The sequence below is a fragment of the Aethalodelphis obliquidens genome, unplaced genomic scaffold (assembly GCF_003676395.1).
Source record: "Aethalodelphis obliquidens isolate GAN/ISIS:26980383/991018 unplaced genomic scaffold, ASM367639v1 scaffold4, whole genome shotgun sequence".
In the NCBI taxonomy this organism is placed as follows: Eukaryota; Metazoa; Chordata; class Mammalia; order Artiodactyla; family Delphinidae; genus Aethalodelphis; species Aethalodelphis obliquidens.
Genome location: NW_020837948.1, coordinates 18,565,913 through 18,574,736, shown reverse-complemented (window position 1 = coordinate 18,574,736; position 8,824 = coordinate 18,565,913). Strand labels below are relative to the sequence as shown.

At 36.4% G+C, this 8,824-nt stretch overlaps 1 non-coding gene across 1 annotated transcript; it reads right to left on the bottom strand.

The window, feature by feature from the left end:
* Positions 1-7,531: 7,531 nt before the first annotated feature.
* Positions 7,532-7,638, bottom strand: LOC113617758 (U6 spliceosomal RNA). The gene has a single exon (XR_003431764.1). It is a non-coding gene; the product is annotated as a U6 spliceosomal RNA (small nuclear RNA).
* Positions 7,639-8,824: the final 1,186 nt, after the last annotated feature.

Genomic DNA, 8,824 nt, shown 5'->3' with positions numbered 1-8,824 from the left:
TATGAAACAGGAAGAAACCTTGATTGATAAGTATTAATAATACCTTGCGGTATGCGGACCTCTCACTGTTGTGGCCTCTCCCGTTGCGGAGCACAGGCTCCGGACGCGCAGGCTCAGCGGCCATGGCTCACGGGCCCAGACGCTCCGCAGCATGTGGGATCTTCCCGGACCGGGGCACAAACCCGCATCTCCTGCATCGGCAGGCGGACTCTCTACCACTGCGTCACCAGGGAAGCCCTAGCATAGACTCTTTAAATTGGCTGGATCTTTGACAAAAAAGTGTATACTTCACTCTAGTCAACCCCAGTAAAGAGTTCATAAGTTAAAACAAAATGAAACTCTTGAACTATCTCCATATCAGCAGGAGAGTATCCAGGTTTTGTGCAACCTGAACCTCATACAATTTGCAAAAGTACTCTAATCAAATTTTACAAATTCACTAATTTAAAATTGTTACGCCTCTCTCAATTCTTTCAAGGGAGGCCTATTCCAGTGAGAGAACTTGCAGCTTGAGTTCCAGTATGTTTATGGTACACATGCCTTCATATATGATAGTCAGATATCACAAATGAAGTATACTAGAAAAGCATCACAGTAGAGGCCAGGAGAGCTTTACCAGCGCTGAGATTAATCTGCCTGAATTTCTTTCCTCATTACAACATAGGCAAGTGTGCACTGGAAAAAATTATCTCTAAGGTTCTTTCCAGCTGAACAGTTTCTATTTTTTAATTGGAGAAGTCATCACTTCTGGAATGAGGAGAACTCCATGCAAATGTGGATGAAGCAAATAAACCTTGCAAATTGATTTGGGTACCCTAATTTACATGATTATTTCCTGGCATCCCGGTCTATATATTTTTTCACGTGACAATATAGTTGTTTATTCTCTGAGGGCTCAATTGGAAAAGATCTGTTTTTTCTTTGTAGTAATATTCACAAATAATTTCCAAGTCAAAGTTGCGAGTACTAGTGCCAGATCATGGGTGAGGGAGTAGGGATCTTATAGACGATCTTGGAGAAGAAAAATAAGGAAGAACAGAAAACCATCCCATTATTTGCCTTCTCATCTGTAATTCTTGGAATTGAAGATCTGACCTACTAACTGAATCTTATGAATATGGTGTCTTTGAAAGTGGAAGTAAGTTATCTAGCTTAGCAGGGTTTTTCCCTTTTAATGCTAGACTGGTAAGTGTAGAAGTTATACAAATATCATTGATATGTTGTGAAGATCTTTTAGGGATTTTTTTTCCACAATCAGTATAAAGATCAAGCTCTTTGTATCATCTGTTTACATATGTGAATATACATAAAAAAATTCTTCAGAGGTGTTCTAAAGTCTTTATCTTTGTCTGGTGCCAGGTTCTAATGGTTTTAAATGCCTTTTAAAAACCATAAGACAGCCTTTACATAAAGTCTTCATCAAAAAAATATTATGCTAATCCTAATAGAGTGTAGTTTAATGGAGGTCGAAGGTATGTCTTACTTCTCACTGTGCTCTCAAAACCTGTATAAGTAGCTGATATCAAGGAGCCATATTAATTAAATGTTGACTGAAAAAATAAATAATTTCTAACAAATAATTTCAAACTATAGAGCATTACCATTGTTCAAACTGTACATTGGTAGCAATAAACCTATATCTTCTTCTGTAATTAACATAAAAATAAAATAAATGTATTATATTAAGCATGGCTCATAGGTAGAGAAGTGGAATACTATTTATAATTCTGCCACCTGTTAAAGCAATAGCTATTAACATTTGGGGTTCAATTAATTTGTCAAAAGCAGTTCACTCGGTAAGCATCTATGTCTTTGTATTTCCATTTAATATACTATATATGAATACAGATCTTTTAAAAGTTCATTAAAACAGGAAAAACTGAAATAAAATATCTTTAATCTGCAGTAGTTCTCTATTTTGTTAAAAACAGAAGAGTTAATTTCCAAGATTAGCAATAACAAAACATTAAAAACTGTCTCATTGTTTCAATAAAGCAAATATGCAGAGCAAAATAATAGTCTCAAAGGAAGAAAACTCAAGTATCTTACTGAAATAGACTTCCAATTTCAGTACAATGCATTTTTGTGGTATAGATTGGACTGTTGCACATAGATTAAATTTGACAGGATACCAGACTGTTGCCATATTTTTACTTTTAATTCAGTACCCTTTTTTGATAAATGTGGAGCAGAAAAATATAGTTTTTTGGTTTTTCCAGATGGGGAAAACCAATTGAATTTGTTTTCAATATTTCAAAACTCTGCCATGACTGTGTACCTGGCTTAGATTATTTTATAGATAGCTGGAGGGTATTTTAGCCTTGACATTTCAGTTGTCCGGAAAATAGTGATGATATATGGACTGGCACTGCTTAGAGCTCCTGTTTTTCTTTCCAAAAGTGCAGTGTGATTAGCCTTTTTATCCATCCGAGACTACTGCCCAGGGAGCCTTACGTGTCAAGGCCAATGCAGCTTTGATGAAGCAGCATCTCAAGGTATTATGATTTAAATTCTGGGCAGCAGTTGGAGGCAGCTTGTCTCCTGGTCTTGTTGTTCATTCATATTTGTCCCTTTCTTAGATAGGGATTGAGAAAGATCTTTTAACTGCACTCTACATAGTTTTTATGCCCTTTGGAGACAGAAGAAATCCAAAGAGGGTATATGCGCATATGGTTGAGCAGGGACGATGAGCAGAACTGGAAGAGACACAAAACTTTATTTCTACCCTGGCATTGCCAAAGCTCCAGGGCACATATACTACTGTGTCAAGTAACAAATATAACTTCTGACCAAAATTGAGAAAGGTTTTTAGAATAAAACTCCAAGTTATGCAAAATTCTGAAAGGACAAAGCCAACAAAATCGGTCTAAGAATAAGCAGAATGTTAGTTAAGAACAATTTTTCTGTGAACAACAGCTGGAGCACTTGATAGAGAAGTCTAGGGATCAGTGATTCTCAGTGTTTACATCCAGATATCCTTACTGATTTATAACTTACCTTAGTCCATCTGAATCCTAACACCTGCCTTGACTGTGATAACCTGGCCTTTATTACTAAGCACTGCCTGGAGTGGAACAGCTCATCCCAGCCCCTGGCAGGATGGCACATTCACCTTTGGGGAGCAGTCTCCCATACCACTATTTAGGAGAACAGAACAGATCACCACACTTTAACAGACTGCCCTAAAGACTTCTATCCCCTTGAGCTTCTTCATATTGGAAGACTCTAACAGGAGTAGAGTTCTCAAACAGGCAGGCAACAAAATAAACACACCAGTCAATCTGAAGCACGCTAAGAGCTCTACCGGTCCGAATAATAAGATATAAAAAGTCTTGTTATGTGAACAAGAGATTAATTTAACTCATCTATTTTTTCATTTGTATCATATCTGAGGAAAGTTAAATGATTCACACTTTATTTTTAATTTTTAAAAATTAAATCAAAATGGAGCTGAGAGCTACCTTATGAAATGGGAAAGTGGTGATCAAAGAAGCAGTAGTGGTAATCAGCGATGACTTGAAGGGCTTTCGCTTTTCCATAATACCCATTAACACCCCCCACACCTGACAAAAGCAACCAAGTAAATTTATCATCTAGGTTAAAGCAGTGTTTTGCCATGCATTGTTCTAAAACATGTATTCTAGTATCTTCTGTTGATACTAGATTGACACAAAAAGCCTCTCCTCCCAAGAGAAATGAAGCCACCAGGGGATAGCAGGAGACCTGGAAGAAGATATTAGACTCTACTCGCCTTAGTGGTCACTGCATCCAATCCTCTTGGCCCCTTCTTTCTCCTTTTATTGAAGGGTTTTATTTATAGACTAGGACATGTATAATGTAAGACATTTGCTATGAATACCTCGGGATTTCTTATATCATCATAGAATCACCTTTCAGATATTCAAGAACAGATCTAGTTTGCATATTTACCATGGTTATACAACTACATAATACATGGTAAAATAATTTTAAAACATTTGCTCCATAGGTGACGTGTATTAGTTGAAGTTACACAACAAATATTTTAATAGGAAAATACTTCTTCCTACCACACTCCTACAAATTTTCTTTCTGCTGGTAACCCCTCCAAGCAATGGCAAGTTGCAAACTGAAGGCTAAGATTTCTGCAAGCAGCTATGATTCTTAACACTATGGAATCAACAGTGGGATGGAGTGACAAATGTGGTAAAATATGGAAAGGGAGGGAGGGTTTCTCTGCCTGACTACGACTTCTCATATATTTAAGGGGGGAAAATCCACATAAGAAACACATTTATACATTGGGTGTAGTTTAAGACAGTCTATGCCTCATATTGATTATTTATTATGTTACTTTCCTTTCTCTTCATCCTGTAACTGAAAAATCATTACTTGGATATGTAATTCTTTTTTTTTCTTTTTCTTTTTTTTTTTTTTTTTTTTTTTTTGCGGTGCGCGGGCCTCTCACTGTTGTGGCCTCTCCCGTTGCGGAGCAACAGGCTCCGGACGCGCAGGCTCAGCGGCCATGGCTCACGGGCCCAGCCGCTCTGCGGCACGTGGGATCTTCCCAGACCGGGGCACGAACCCCTATCCCCTGCATCAGCAGGAGGACTCTCAACCACTGCGCCACCAGGGAAGCCCCTGGATATATAATTCTTGCCTTTGGGAGGTCTGAGGTCTTCTGCCAGCCTTCAGTAGGTGTTCGGTAGGAGTTGTTCCACGTGTAGATGTATTTCTGGTGTATCTGTGGGGAGGAAGGTGATCTCCCTATCTTACTCTTCCGCCATCTTCCTCAACTCCTTCTATAATTCTTTTCTTCACAGAATTTTGAGAACTGCAGCATGAATAGTTTATGTTGTGTCTATCTATGGAGGAATTTTTAAGTTGTCAGTGGGTTATGTCGCATCTCAGAAAACAAAGCAAGTCACACCTCCAGGGAAAAAACTTACCATTATCAAGGATGTTGTTCCTTGGCACCATTGACTTTATCCAATGGCAGCAGCCTAAAATTTCCATAGAAACTGGATCTGAAACTGCTAAACTGGACAGAAACTGCTAAAAGTGCAGTTCTCCATGGCAATATCAGTTGAATTAAAAGGAAGCATAAATTGCCTTATTAGAATCTTTTCCCAAAGAGTCCGTGTTCTCACAATACTTGCATTTCCTTGTCATAAGCAATTTTATTACACAGTAACCTGCTGCCCAAGAGAGAAACTTTACAAGAAGACTTGAGATCATCATCATCATCATTATCCAAGGGATTCATCCATAAAATTAAAAATTATAGTGCTTATTTTATTTGATTGTTAGGGGTAAATGTCTATAAATGTTCCAACAGAAACATTTTAAAAACGTTTAGCTTTTCCTTCCTTCCTTTTTTCCTTCATTTCTTCCTCCCTCTTTCCTTCCCCTCATTCCTTAATTCTTTATGCTTTCTTTCTTCTTTCTTACTCTTTCTCTTTCCCTTCTTCTTTTCCTTGCTTCCTTCTTTACATCCTTTTCTTCCTCTCTTTCATCCTCAGACATATTTACCCAGTCATATATGAAGAACATCCAGCATTAAATCCTGTAGTCAAAGAGGAATCAGAGTATCATCTCCCCTTTCCTCCCATTTCCTTATTGGGTCTGACATATCTATCTAGTCATTAGTAGTCTGTGGTTGCAAGAAAAATAATTAGGCCCAATACTTTCTAAGGTAACTAAGAATTTACTGTATTCACACCTACGAAGCTGCAGCCCTTCTGCAGTACACTCTAGCCTTGCTCCCCTGGCTAGAGAAACTACCAGGAAGAGCAGAAGCTTAGGAGGAAAGCCAAGCTCTTTCCTTCCCCTTATAGTAACAGGCTGTTGGTTCTGCCTTTCTTTAGTGGTGTCAGGCAGGAAGAACGAATGCTATGCAGACTTGTCTAATAACTTGAGCCAGGAATAGGAAAAAATTTCTTTCTTGCTTCCCTCTGTCTGGTTTCATTCATTCATTTAATCATCTACTCATACAACAGATACTTACTGATTCCTTTTTATTTCCTTATACCTCCACATGATGCCATTTATCTATTCCCTTCCATTCTCCATGTAATAATTCGATCATTGGACTTCTCCAAAAGCTTCTTACTTGTTCTTTTTGCCTCAACTTTTTCCTCCAGCCCGTCCTACAACCTGTTGGCTTGCTAAGGGGCTATTCTCCTGAACTTTTACAGCCTTCCCAGCTCATAACATGAAGTCCAATCTCTTTAGCCTTGAATTCAGAGTGCTCTAATCTGGGCTCAATGATTCCACTTTTCAAATACCATATTCCTAAACCAGATTGAACTATTTGTGCTTCCCACTCCCTGTCCTCCTTTTTTCTTCCTGTCTCTATGTTATATTCTCCACCTGGAATGCTGTTAGGCTCACAAATCCTCTTGAAGATCCTCTTAGTTCACTTCAATGCCAGACCTCCCTTGATCTTCCCCTTCCTGTTCTTCAGCTGAAGGTCATCTCTGGCTCTTCTAAATCCTATGGCACTTTATCTCTCTCATAACCTTTTGCACTTCCTATCTAATTTCGAAGTTTTATGTATTTATATACATGACTTATTTGCCCTTGTAGAATATAAGCTCCTTGAAAGCAGAGGGCATCACTGAATTGGCTTTCTAATCCAACAGTGTGCTTTATTCATAGTAAAAGCCTTTGACATCTTTTCTTGATAAGTACACACTGACAGGTGCATCAGTTTTAGCAAGATTAGAACCTCTGCATAATCATAAACTTTCCTTCACAAACTGTTGTTCATCAGCATCTTTAGTGACTGTAATGACTATTGCCAGTCAGAATAAGGAGTGTTCTTATCACTCAGTGCAAGGACATCTTTTTCTCTTCACTATCTAACAGTCTTGAAATCCTTTATGTTTTAAATAAAATTCACGTTTCAAACTTCAAAGAGGATAAAAAGCCACACATTGCAAAATCTCCCTCCAATGCTATTTCTCTTTGCCTAGTTCCCAGTAAACCCTTAAACAGATATTACTTAGATTCTTGTGTGTCTTTCCAGACAGGTTTTTATGTATATAAAAGCAAATATGAATACATTATTTTCCTGTGTTTTACACCAGTGATGCCATAGTATACACACTCTTCTACTTTTGTGGTTTTTTACTTAAAAGGTGTGTCTTGAACATCTTCCTAGATCAACATGTACAGTGTATCCTATTACACTGTGGATATACTGTAATATATTTAAGAGTATAGCTTAAATACATGGATTTATGGATGGATTAGCTTCTTTATAAACTTTGCTATTACAGTCTAGTCCACAATTAATAACTTTGTGTATACATCATTTTCTATGTATGTGAACGTATGTGTAAGAAACAATCCTAGAAGTGGAATTGGTTGCTCACAGGGTGTATGCCTTATAATTTTTGGTAGATACTTCAAAATTGCCCTCCATAGAGAATGTACCAATTTATACTTTCATGAGCAATGAATGAGAGTTTTAAACATTTTAAAACAAGTGTGTTTTAAAACTTGCAGTTTTGTCATACTGATGCTTACAAATAGCATCTCTGTTTGTTTTAATATGGGATGCTTCATGCATTTGCATATCATCCTTGCACAGGAACTATGATAATTTTCCTGGATCACTTCAATTCTTGGTGTATGTGCTACAGAAGTAAGCACTCTGCTTACTTGTATTTTGACTGTTATTGTGAATGAAATCAGTGTGTTTTCATATGTTTAAGAGCCATTTGCCGATTTTAAATTTTCTCATAAAAACTCTATTCATCTCCTTTTCTATTTTCCTGTTTATTTTTTTGGAATTCTTTATAACTTATGGAAATCAGTTATGATGTGACTTGTACATGTTTTTCCTAGTTTATCATTTATGCTTTGATGTTCAGTATGCTGTTTTTTGCCATGTAGAGGTGTTTTTTGTTGTTGATAATTTCTTTTATGGATTCTAAATTTTGAATCACAGAAAGACCTTTTCGCCATTGAGATTGTAAAATAATTCTCCCTCTCTTTCTCTTTTCTTCTCCTGGTAGCTTTCATAAAATCATTTCTTTACATTTAAATGTTTGAACCATTAGAAATTGATCCTGGTGTGTATCTGACTCTATTTTTGCACCAAAACCATTTATTTAATAGGCAATTTTATCACTACTGGCATAAGTTTATTGAGTTTATTAGTATTTAGTACTTTTTCATGCTGCTAGAAAGTTTGTCTTTTCTTCAATCATAACTTCTAAGCAGTTGTTTGTATATATGAAAGCATTTACTTTAATTATATTAATTGTTTATCTTGCTAACTTGCTGAATTCTCTTATTTATTGTACTGATATTTGTGAGTATACTGGGCTCCCCACAATGTATTATTCTCCAGTCATATCATTTGCAAATAGGAATGGTTTTAAGTCCTACTTTCAAAGTTCATAGCTCTTATTTTTTCTCTATTTTCTGATTATGTTGGTTATAAAATTGTTCAATATTGATAGTGGACTTCCTTTTCATGTCCTTGACTTAAAAGAATCTCATGTATCCTCAGAAAGCAGCATACTGGGTGTTTGCTTAGATGGCTCTTGGACAGAAATAAAAATATTTTCCATTTTTAAGAAAGTATATACTTTTCCCTAGCATATTAATTATATTCTATCAAAGAAGATATTTAATTTTGTGAAATGCCTTTTTAGGATCTTTGGTAATGATTATAATTGTTCTCCCAATATATTTTAATATTATGAACTTTCATAATAATTTTCCTAATATTGGATCACCTTTGCATTGTAAGAATAAAGATCAAAACAATCATAATATATTTTTCTGGATACTGTTTGATAATATTTTATGTGAAAGTTTTCAATTAATA